We start from the raw sequence: 13,451 nt of genomic DNA, 5'->3' as shown, positions 1-13,451 counted from the left end.
TCAAAAAACGGCCCTGGCATTTGCAACACACAGGCCCAATTTTCAAACCACACCAAGCTCACCCAAACATTGAGATAAAAAGCCCCCAAAAAATACTACGTTACTATTGCTACAGTCGGTGACATATGCCAACAACAATTTAACATCTAAGAGCGTCAGCAGATCTACGACATGATATGCTCCACTAAAGATAAAAATAATACAACAGCTCCTCAAAAACATGGAAAGAGCAATGCTCAACCTCAGAGTAGTACACGCATTGAATGTCAATAACATAGCTTTGAAATTAGTAACTCTGCCTACCGAGAGAACCCCTCCCGCGCAGCTCGCTGCACTACAATCTTGAATATTTTTGGGTGCATGCATAAAACAACTTATCAAAATAAACCAAAGACAGATTATTGTTATTATCCGTAGTGGCCCATATGGCCAGATGGCCAGTCCGTAACTGGCAGGGTCTAATGTTGGCGGTCCGCTGACCAGTTGTCACTGGGTCTTACTGTCCCTCCTTTCTCCCTGAAACTCTGAGAACGTCTCCCGAGCTGCGTTGGGCGGCACTCCTCCCAGCGAGCTGCGACTAAGTTTACGGCCTCGCTGACGCGCATTGTCACCATGACAACTTACAACAATCGCCATTTTGTTGTGTACCAATCAAATGACCACGGGAAACGGTTCAATGGCCTTTCTATCCATTTTAGTCTATCCTCTGAACGCTGTAATCTGTAAACTGTGGACGCTGATCTCTACTTAAATGTTTGAATTTTGTCTGAGGACAATTTATGTAGTGTATTAGTACAAACTGAGCACATGGAAACAGAAACTGATGGAGAGGACTGTGGAGGACCAGAACCAGCCAGGAACTCACATCCACTATTACAACCAGAGACTGAAGACCAGACTGGAGACTCTTCTGATCCTGAGACTGATGACAGTGCTGATTGGAAGGAGACCAGAGAACCTCAGTCAGCTTTAAACTCTCTGAAACATGATTCAAGATGTAAGAAAACATTCACAAGGATTTGGCTGCAAAGGACGTCTAAATAGACACATGATGACTCACACAGGAAAGAAACTTTTCAGCTGCTCTATAAAAAATATTTTACACAAGTTTGTGGTCATACATGAGAATCTGCACAGGAGAAAAAACATTTAGCTGCAGCTTATTACAACAGATTCACATCTCAGCTCCAAACTCTGATCATCCTCAATCCTCCGAGCTTTATCAAAGACAAACCAAACAGAGATGAGCGGAAGCTGATCGAGCCCACTCTGGAGGATTGTAGTTATGGTGAATATATTTTATTCTAATGATTTATTTTGTTTCATTATATTTCTATCAGCCTTTAACTTTGTAACTAACAAGGAAGATAATACATCATATAATGAAGGAAACTTCATGAAATTCAACAACCTAAATGTGTATACTGTAAATAAGAGAAACAAAAGACGCATCACTGTCTACTTTTTCTATTGTTTGACTCATAATAAATAAATAAATAAATAAATAAATAAATAAATAAATATATATATATATATATATATATATATATATATTTACACCGTAAAATTGGTGCATAAAAGTGTGTCAGAATTAGAAATGTTACCCGATACTGCCTAAAATGCTGGTATCGGTATCGGGAAGTACTGGAGTTTATGCACCAATCCGATGCCACGTAATAAAGCCCTGAAGAAAATCTACTTTAAAGTACTTTATTTATGTTCTTTTTCCATTATAACTGACTGTCAAACTTCATAATAAAAGAAAGTTCTGTGGCATTCATTGTTTGTGTTTGTGTTTGTTCATATTTCACAAAGAGTTTAACCTGAGCCAGACCGACAACTGAGATAGAAATCATATCACATCCATACAGGGATAGTAGTATACAGTTGTTAAAACGTAATAAAATATATGACACACTGGTATCGGATCGGCACTCTGTATCAGCCGATATGCAAGTTCAGGTATCAGAATCGGTATCCGGAAGCAAAAAATGGTATTGGGCCATCTCTGTTCAGAATGCAGGAATTTAAGTCTGACGCTCAAGATTTCCCTTGGGGAGAACACACAGATCGTATACCCACTACAATACATTAGACTACACCACTGTATACTACTTATTTTTAAAATTTTGGATAACAAGCCCATTCGATTCCATCACTGTTACATTTTAAATAAATATAAAATTTTAAACTTTGTTAATTTTGTTAATCTCAGATACATACAGTTGTTTTTTAAATGTTTAGCTGGACTTGCACCTGAACCACTTTGTAAATTCGTGAACAGGTTGGAGTCTTCCAGATCCACAAGAGCTGCTGCATGTGGAGACTGTAAAATTCCATTTTGTAAAACCTCTTTTGCCCAAAATGTTTTTTCCGTGAAGGGAGCCAAACTGTGGAACTGGCTCCCTACAAATATAAAGGCTATACCCAAATTGTCCACCTTTTAAAAAAATTAGTAAAAGCATGGTTAATACAGCAGCAGCAGTGTGATCATGCCATATGAAATACATAGCTGTGTGTATGTGAGGTGCGCATCTGTGTGAGTCCGAGTTAATGTGTTTATTTACTACACTTATTTTTATTGCTGTTAACTGTTTTTTTTGGACATTTTGTTGTATTAACTGTAAAAATTTGACTTCTTTTATTACTTGTACTGTTAAAAGCCCTCCTAGGGACAGGTGTTGCGAATTAGCCATGGCTACAAACACTGTGATACAGGCATCGGATTGTTATTTCTGTAATAATCTATGTTTTTTGTATCTGTCCCTATTTAAATAAACTACAAATAAAAAATAAAATAAATATTTATCTGTACTGTACTGGCTCGGCTACAGCTCTGTGTCTGTCCCTCTGCTTCGGTTTCAGACACCACTGAGTCTGACTTAACGTCCCCCCCACAACACTATCTGACTCTCTGTTATTATGTCTCTGGTATTATGTTGAATTTTTCTCATTTATTAAATAATTGCTTAAAGCATTTAAACAAAGTTTTGTGTTGGAGTTTGTATCATTCCACAATCTTAATTTAAAGATTTTCATTTACGATGTACATGCATATCGGTTCCAAATATCTGTGATCAATAATAATCGGTATTGGTATCGGCCTTAAAAACCCAGTATCAGTCAATCACTAATCTGTACTTATTTCTGTCCCTGCTCCTGCAGCTAAATTTACGATTACTTTATCTTATCACTTATAGCATCTGTTTGTATTTCATTATTAATATCAATTTAATATTTTCAAAATTTTGGTTCAGTGGAAATATAAAGTGAAGTTGAAAGTGTTACCTGTTTTAACTCTGATATTACAGGGTTTCTGCAGGGTCTAAAAAAAGTATAAAAATGTCAAAGTCAAAATTGTAGGCCATCAAAAAGTCTTACATTTTCAAAAGTATTGTGTTCTAGGTCTTCAGTAATGTCAAACAGGTCTTTCCTACGTCCTTGTAACACTGTCGATGATGCTCAATGAAATGTTTTTTTTTATTCCGTGGTGTTGTAGTTCTTCCTTTCACTCGTCCAAATATAGCTTGTGGTTTATATACAGATCAATATGACTCTGTGCCTGTGTCTTTTATTCAATTTGAATAATTACTTTGCAAGTACTTTTTAAACTCTGCATTCCACTTTCATGTCCTGATAAAGGCCTTAAATTTAATACCCTAAGTCTGAAAATTTGACTCGTTGAAACCTGCAGAAACTCTGATATTAAGACTTTTATGTGTTCACATTTTCTGTTGTCGCGTTGCCCTCGAGTATCAGAAACCAGGAGTGACAGTCTGGGTCCACTTCCTGTGGGGAACAGTTTTCAGACTAAAAGATGTTTTTTTTAGGGTGGTGTTATATTATTATTTTTATTCCTTTAATTTCTCTGTCACAACTGTTCTTTTGCTGTTTCAAAAGTTCATTAAAGCACTATCAAACCCTTTGTTTTTTTTAAAAGTACATTTAATTTTTGGACGCTGGCCTGGGTAGGGAACAGGTCAAACTAAATGCAGTCTCGGCTTCCGCACTTTTCTCATAAAACTTTAAGAAATGGGAAACAAACTTCCATCATCTTCTGAATTTGAATCATTGTTTTGTCAGAGCCCTGAAAATGTATTAAAAATATTTGTCGTTCTGCAAACTAAATTGGTTAAATAAGTACAAATTAGTGAGTGTTTCCCAAAGTGATACTAGTGATGAAACTGTAAATTGCTTCGGATGCCTTTTAAAAAAAAAAAAAAAAAAAAAAAAAAGTGTATTTTAATCATTTATCTTCCTTGTGTTGATCTGAAAGAGTCTGAGACACTTCCGGACCTTTATTTTGAAGCTCAGCAACTAATCTGCACCGGAAGCTGTAGTCTTCACTGCGGCTAACTTCACACTTTGAACAAGATGGCGTCTAGCGGAAAGGAGTGTTAGCAGAGTGTCTTTGCAGTGTTGAGAAAGAGGTAAAATGTGTAAAGTCCAGATGCTGAGAGCGTTGGTGGAGCAGCGACTAACTGCGGCTGCTGAAGAGATATTTGGGCTGTTTGAAAGAACGATAGCAGAGTACGAGGAGGAACTTTGTCGTTCAAAAGAGGAGAACGAGCGACAACGGGAGCTACTGGACGCTGTTTACAACCCTCAGCTTCGGCTACACAGAGCAGGTTTGGTCCCTTTACTTCTGGCTATCAGTCTGGGGTTTATTTCGGACACCGCACACACTGTGTACAAAACGTAAACTTATTCCACCTGCTCTGCTCCGGTCGCATTTACAACACTTCTGCTTTCTCTATCTCTCTTTTGCCCACTTTCCACCCCCCCCCCCACACACGCACTAAGCTCTCTTAAAGGAGCCGCTGCACCATTTTACAACAAATTCCTTATCACGCTGATGTGACTAAGACTGACCTGAACCCGAACATCATTTCTAAATATCTGTCCGAACCCAGCGGGTATCCATCCTCTGTGTGTGTGTGTGTGTGTATGTGTGTGTGTGTGTGTGTGTGTGTGTGTGTTGTGTGTCTGTGTCTGTCTGTCTGTCTGTCTGTCCGATTTATCGGTGTTTTAAGCCCCCAACAGCAACGTTTTAAAGGCTTTTTTTATTGTCTCATTTTCACACTGGCCACAGAGCTGAACAGCTTTTTTGGAGGAACCCCTGCAATCTCTAAGCTTTAGCTGACATTGACTTCTGTCTGTGTTTCAGCTTTGCCTCCAGATGACAAAAGCCAGATTGTTATTGCAGAGGAGCAGCAGGAGTGTAGCTCCAGTGTGGACCAGCAGGAGCCAGAGCCCCCCCCACACATTAAAGAGGAACAGGAGGAACTGTGGAGCAGTCAGGAGGGAGAGCAGCTTCAAGGGCTGGAGGAGGCTGATATCACCAAGTTCCCATTCACTCCTGTACCTGTGAAGAGTGAAGATGATGAAGAGGAAGGTAGGAACAATGTTAACAGAGTTTTTAGGGGAGATAAAGTGGAAAAAATCTGCGGAAGTCAAGAGCATAAAAGTTCAAGAGAACCTGGTTTATTTTATTTTAGGAGTATGGGTCCTTGCACACTAGTCTCGCATGTCCAGACCTTCCTCCACAGCGCTGCAGAGGAAGGTCTGGCTAGTCCACACAGCATTCCTGGATGGGAGAAAAACGTGCTCTGGTTTATTGGTATTTCTTTAAACCAATCACAATCATCTTGGGCAGTGCTAAGTGCCGGACAGACAAATCGTGCTCATTTATAGTAGACATGTGTATCTCATTCCCCAGCTCTATTCGTTGACCTGTTTGACACACTATGCAAATTAGCAAAAAATTCCATAATGGCGGACAGTCCAAGAGGCTTTTTTGTAGAGTACATTGAGCTGCATATGTGTTAGCAATTTCAAGTCAACTGGACTTACAATGTGAGTGGTGTGGCCTTTTAAAAAATTGTGTATTTAAGCCTTCATTATAGCGCCACCATGTGGCCAATTGGGTTCATATTTCTTGGGAACCTATTGCACATCATTTCCAATCAGTGGGCCAAGTTTTGTGTTTCTAGCTCATTCCATCTCACGGCATCAGGTAACTGTGGATCGTCTCAATCTCTGGGCTTGTCCCGAGTAGGTCGTACTGACTCTCCAGAGTTCGATAGATGCTCCTCATTGTTGGTTGTTCATAGTTAAGGTGGCAATGCTTAAAAATAACTTCAGGAGGGGTTTGTGTTCAGGTTGGAGGCACACCTGATGAAACACGGCCTTTCTGTCGCCACTGATTGGGACACTGTGTCCCCGAAAGTGCAGCAACACACTAACAATTCAGGGACTCGAGAAAGGACCAAGCAACGTACTTCACCTCTTTGAGGTGAAGTACTTTGTAGCGAAAGGAGAGGCAACGTCAGCTTGCAGTTTGAATTTGTTATTTTCTGCAGTGTACGCAGCAGCCCTTTTATGGATCTTTAGCAAGGTGTTTCTCATAGGGGTGGGCGATATATATCGTTTACGATAATATCGTCATTGTTGTGTTAATGATGTGCAAATTGACATTATCAAGTATTTAAATTTCTTTAATTTAACACTTCAAAACACGCATTGGAACGCTACACATTCACTCATGTCAACAAAGATGGCGGCGCGCGATTGTGCAGCGGCTACTAGCTCTCCTGTCGGTGTATATTTATACAAGTACAGCCACTGAAATAATCAATACAGGACTATGATACACCACAGCCGTTAGGAGAGCCTTCCAGGCAGCTCATAACATCCCGGAGGACATAGCCAGACCGGGCGCTGCAGGTTGTTATCGGCGCTAGCACGCCGAGCTAGCTACCGGCAGGATGAGAAAATAACTCCAGAGGCGGAGTGGAGGACTTCATTTTTGTGCAGAATGAATGGAGTACCGACCGCAGGATCGTTGCCCAGCACGTCTCACCTGACCTGGAGCCCTGTTGGTAATATACAGGCCATTTTATTTACCACGAAAACAGCACACTGCCGTCTACATAGCCCCCGATGCTAACGTTAGCACAAGTTTGGCTCACTGCTTACCATAGTGAACAAACTGCAGCGCGATCACCTGGAGGGGACTTTTACAAGGCGTCCTTAAAGTCTGTACTCCCCAGCTTTTTCCATCATGTAGATTGTGTTACTAGAGGGAAGAACACACTAGACCATGTATACTCTAACATCAAGAAAGCACACAGAACTGCTCCTCTCCCTCACCTGGGCCAGTCAGGTCACATCCAACGACTCCTGGTCCCAGCATACATCAGTCAGATCACATCCAACTACTCCTGATCCCAGCATGCATCAGTCAGGCCACATCCAACTACTCCTGGTCCCAGCATACATCAGTCAGGTCACATCCAACTACTCCTGGTCCCAGCATACATCAGTCAGATCACATCCAACTACTCCTGGTCCCAGCATACATCAGTCAGATCACATCCAACTACTCCTGGTCCCAGCATACATCAGTCAGATCACATCCAACTACTCCTGGTCCCAGCATACGTCCCGGTCAGAAGGACTATCAAAACCTGGCCTGACACTGCCCTGTCCCAGCTCCAGGACTGCTTCCAATAAGGACATGGTTGTGTGCAATATGTTACAGAACAGAGCCCTTTGTTTATTGTTATGATTTCATCTTGCTTGTATGCTGCACAATTGACATTACAGTAGAGGTGTACAACTGAATGTGTACTCAGAGTTCAATGTTCCTACACTAGTTCAATTAGTATAGTATTAGTATTTTGTCTTTGAATTGTTTTTACTTGAATACTTAAATTTAAAGAATTAAGTGATTAAGTAACTCGGACTTTTAAAAACACATTTTTAAAAGGATATCATCTTATTATCGTCAAAATCTGAAAAATAGAGATATTATTTTTTTTCCATATCGCCCACCCCTACTAGTAATTCTATACAATAATAGGTCAAATGCAGCAAGTCAAGACTTTATTTTCTTTGCCGGTTTGCACACATTTCTTTGAAGGATTTCAAAAATATCGTCTGGATATCGAGATATTAAAAAAAATATATCGAGATATTCATTTTTGTCAATATCTCCCACCCCTAATTTCTCAGTACTCTTGAGGCTTAGCATTAATGCTTCCTAAAAAGCCTTGAATAACGTTGTATCCTTTCTCCTTAGCAGTGGTGTTGATGGCGGGATGATGGCGCCGGCGTGGCTGGTTTGCCGTTTGGCTCTCCTGGCTGTTGCGAGTTTTATACTGTTTTTTATTGAATAACATCAGGACCACTGACTCTCTACGGACGTATGATCGTATAGAGCTTCTAAATATTAAAGTGTTGGTGGATTCGTGTGCGGAATACAACTACAAGGGATCTTCAAAGTCGCGTCCCTCTTTCTTGGCTGACATACCAGAGCACCTGCTCCACCTGAAGGCTCTGCTTCCCAGGAAACGCCGCAGAGGAGTGCGCAGTGGTAGGCTAGTCAGGCTGAAATCCTGGCTAGCACTTTCTCCAAATTTGGCGCGGTCCCACGCAAGTATCCCTAAAGAGTATGAGGCTTGCTTTTATCGCCTTATATCTCGGCGCATCTTCGCTCCTGCTGGCAGCTATCTGGTCCCTGTAGTTGGTATACTGGATGAGCGTCCTGCTGTGCGCCATTGTCGATCTCGGCTACGTGGAGTAAACCCAGGCCATCTTCAGCCGCTGAGCCGGGGAGTTTCGGCAGCTAACCAGGTCCAGGCCTCAACTAGGTGTGCGCTTGTGAATGCAAGATCAGTGATGAATAAGACTTTTATCATTAAGGACTTCTTCAACACGCATTCATTGGATTTATTGTTTATTACGGAAACATGGATTCATCTGGGTGAGTCCACTGCTTTTTCGGAACTGTTACCTCCCGAGTGTACTTTTATTAATACACCGCGTATGACTGGACGTGGAGGAGGAATTGCTACAATACTAAAGAGTAAGCCACCATTGTAAGCCTTTTGTCGATGGCTTTTACTTCATTTGAGCTAAGCTGCTTTGAACTGGGTTTGCGAAATCCTGTTTTGTGCGCGGTGATATACCGGCCGCCAAAGTATAATCATGACTTTATTAAGGATTTTTCTGATTTTATTGCTGCTATAAGGACAAATTATGATAAGATTCTAATTGTTGGTGATTTTAATGTACACGTTTGTTGCCCTTCAAAAGCTATGGCGAAAGAATTTTTAGATTTGATTGATGGTTTTAACTTAATTCAACATGTTACAGGATCCACACAAATACATGGGCATTTATTGGATCTTGTATTGTCTTATGGGCTGCCCATTGATAATGTATTAGTGTCTGATGCTATTTTTTCGGATCATTGTCCTGTCATGTTTGATTTCGTTTTTAACGATTTAGTAAAACCACCTGCTCTCGTGCGTTATGGTTGCACTCTTAAGCACGACACCTCCTCGTGTTTTTCTTCTTCTTTTGCTGCTCATGTGCAAGCAAACAGTAGCTCCGCTGCCTCTGATACAGAGCAATTAACAAATTTTTTTTGTCCACCTGTTCTGAGGTTCTGGACACTGTAGCTCCAATAAGAGCATTTCGCCCTAGACCAAAGCCTGAGCCATGGATATGTGAAGCCACGCGCGCAGCCAGGCAAGAGTGTAGAAGGGCAGAGCGCCGCTGGAAAAAGGATGGGCTGCAGGTGTCTTATCAGATTTTACAGGACAGCTGGAGAAACTATCAAAAAATTAAACAAATACAATATTTTTCAGAAATAGTTTCTCAAAATGTCAACAATCCACGTGTTCTTTTTAAAATCATTGAGTCTGTGTTGAACCCTCCACAATCCACTTCTATTGAATCTTCACCTGATACTTGTGAAAACTTTTTGGTCTTTTTTAACAGGAAAGTTGCAGATATTAGAGCCAATATATTGCCCCAATCTTTGAACATTTCTGTAAACATGCATTGTTCAGCTACTTTTTGTCAGTTTGAGCCAGTTTCAATGCTATTTCTTACAAAGATTATCAATCAGATCAAATCCTCCACATCCCCTATGGATCCTGTCCCTACACACCTTTTTAAGGATGTATGGGAAACGATTGGCTCTCATGTTGAGGAAATTACAAATAGTAGCCTATCTTCTGGAGTTGTGCCTGCATTTTGTAAAAAAGCAGTAATTGAGCCACTGATTTAGAAAGCAGGACTTGAGTCCGCAAATGTTGCGAATTATCGTCCTATTTCAAAGCTTCCTTTTTTATCGAAAATTTGGGAAAAATGTGTATTTCTGCAGCTGCAGTCTTTTCTGGAGGCACATGGCATCTTAGATACTTTTCAGTCAGGTTTTAAAGTATTTCATAGCACTGAATCGGCACTTTTAAAGGTTTTTAATGACCTATTTTTAATGACAGCCATTTTAGTGCTTTTAGACCTCACTGCAGCTTTCGACACAGTTGACCACAAAATTCTTTTATCTCGTTTGGAAAACTGTGTGGGAGTCGGGGACTGCCCTAAAGTGTTTTGAGTCATATCTTTCAGGGAGATGCTTTTTTGTTAAAATGGGGGACTCTACTTCATCAACTGCGCCTTTGAACTGTGGGGTCCCCCAGGGATCAATTCTTGGTCCTATACTTTTTGCTTTGTACCTTCTCCCACTAGGAACAGTTTTTAAAAAGCATGGCATCTCATATCATCTTTATGCTGATGACTGTCAAATTTATATGCCAATCAGAAAACATGAGGGCAGCCCCCTGACACCCCTACTTGACTGTTTAAATGACGTCAAAGAGTGGTTGGCCCAAAAAAAATTTAAACTAAATGAGAGTAAAACTGAGATTATGCAGTTTGGCCCCACTAATCCCATGATAGATTTGGGCCCCCTAAATGTCTCTGTGCATCCTGTGATAACTAACCTTGGGGTAAAAATAGACAGTGATTTTAAATTTAATAAACAAATAAATGCAATAGTGAAATCTAGTTTCTATCATCTTCACCTTTTAGCCAAAGTTAAACCGTTTTTGTCTTTTAGCAGTTTTGAACAAGCTATACATGCTTTTATTGTAATGTACTTTATTTTGGTATAAATCAAAACGCACTCTCACGCTTACAGTTAGTCCAAAACTCTGCAGCCCGACTTTTAACAGGAACCAAAAGGCGCGCGCATATAACTCCAATTCTTGCCTCATTGCATTGGCTCCCTGTTAGTTTTAGGATTGATTTTAAGATTTTATTGTTTGTTTTTAAAGCTGTGAATGGACTGGCCCCAACATATATTTCGGACCTCATCCAAATTTATACGGCCAGCGGACACTGAGGTCAGAGGGCCAGCTCCAGCTTGTGGTCCCCCAAATCAAGACTTAAGACTCGGGGGACAGGGCGCTTCTGTGGTTGGACCTAAACTCTGGAATGCCCTGCCTCTCCATGTCCGAATTGCCCCTACAGTTGACTGTTTTAAGGCACGTCTAAAGACACACTTTTATTCTTTGGCTTTTAATTCTGTGTGAGTTATGTGGTCCACTGTGGTGTTTATTCTTTCTATATTTTATATATTTTTTATGAATTGTTTGTATGTTCTGAGTCTTCTGTGCAGCACTTTGGAAACTTTGTGTTTGTAAAATGTGCTATAGAAATAAAGTGGATTGGATTGGTGTGGCATACCTCAGCACCCCTATTCACTGTCACTTGCTTGGTCCTGGCTTCCAGTAGGTTTATAGCTATCCTTTCCCTGCTCTCCTCTGTCCCTCTGTCACTTGTGTCTCGCTCACATACATAAACACAGCTCCTCCCACTGAGCGCTGTTTGGTGTTTTAAGCCCCCAACGTCGCCTTTCAGGCAGCGCGGCAAGGTTATGTTAAAGGTTTTATGTGAGGGTTAGCTGCCTGTAAGGCGACATTGGGGGCTTAAAACACCATCGAGCCCACCGTGCACTCAGCGTCTGTCTCCATCAAGGAGAGAAGACGGCTGGCGAAATTCACAAGTTCACGAAAGGTCGGTATCTATCTGGTGAACACCTTTACACAATCACACATTCACAATCACCGACCAGACTCTTAGCAAACAAGCGATTGGGCCCGCTTTAGAAAGTTAACTAGTCGCAAGTTTGCGGTAAAATGCAGTTGGGTTGTCGAGGTCAAAACACCCGTATGTAGCAGTTGTGAATCAAATAAACTTATTATAAATAATGTTATGTAATTTTTTTACTCTTACACTGAATGTTTGCTGCTTCAATCCAGATGAGTATTGAAAAGTATTTTCCGTGACTGAAAAAGGCCCGTGTTGAGGATGAGGACCAGCCTGAACCGGAGGTATCGGTCTGAAACAGAGCTCAACAGTCCCACCAGTGTTATTAGTTATGTTGTATCCTTCAATAAAGGAAGAGGAATGTAGCACAATATGGATGTATTAGCAGGAATGTAGCACAATATGGATGTAAAAGCAGTTATAATTAGCCTATGTGACAATAAAATTTGTTTTGGTTCAAATCAACAAATAATTGTGATAATTTATCGTGATCTCAATATTGCTCAAAAACAATCGTGATTATCATTTTGGCCATAATCGTGCAACCCTACTTTACATATGTTGAATGCCTTTTTCAGGATACATTGTGCTGCTTGATGTGATCTTCCACATTAGCAACAGTGCTTGTTTGTCTTTAATTCAGTCTTTAACTTAAAGTGATGGTTCTGAGTAATTTCACCCTAGGGTCCTTTGCACCATGACCTCGAGCCAAACACACCCCCCAGAAGCTTTTTTCACCTGGATCTAACATTGGGAGAGTTAGCTAGAGTAGCGTTATCAGCTGAATAGCTTAGCGCAGGGGCTAATGGACCCACGTTTGTATCTCGTAAATGACTACCCACTAATAATGCCCGAAATTATACCAAACGTCTACACTAGTACAAATAGGTTATGCATTCATAAAACGATGGATTGTAAAGTTTGTAAGTACACCAGAAGTTTATGTAAATAACACTTGCCTGCTGGCTTCTGCTCTCTTCTGCTGCTACTGGGCAGTAAGAGTGCTTAGGGGCCGTCTACAAATTACATCACTGAAAAGAGATACAACAAAAATATTTATTTATTTAATGATTTAAATAAGGTCATGTCTCGAAACTTACCTCAATTATAACTTCTCTCCTGCTAGTTATACTACAGCACTTACTTAAGAAAAACCTTTCACCTGGCTGGATACGCTAACGCAGGCTTTTCCATTGTTAAAAAAAAATCTGTGACCCTTCAGAATGTGTTACTGTTGCGCCATCTTCCTGCCATAAATCATTCTGTGACTACGTGGAGAAAATCGAACTCCAATCACAATCCAGGTGATAAGATCCAGTTCAACAACATTTCTCTGTATGCGTTTCCTGCAGATGTTGAGCAGCTGTTGGTGGTTAAAGAGGAGGTTCTCCCTGAGCAGCAGAAGTGTAGCTTCCCATTCACTCCTGTCCCTGTGAAGAGTGATGATGATGAAGAGAAAGCTCAGTCTTCACAGCTTCATCAAAGACAAACTCAACACATGGAAACAGAAGCTGATGGAGAGGACTGTGGAGGACCAGAACCAGCCA

Source organism: Perca fluviatilis, chromosome 13, assembly GCF_010015445.1.
Source record: "Perca fluviatilis chromosome 13, GENO_Pfluv_1.0, whole genome shotgun sequence".
Lineage (NCBI taxonomy): Eukaryota > Metazoa > Chordata > Actinopteri > Perciformes > Percidae > Perca > Perca fluviatilis.
This window is presented reverse-complemented; position numbering follows the sequence as displayed.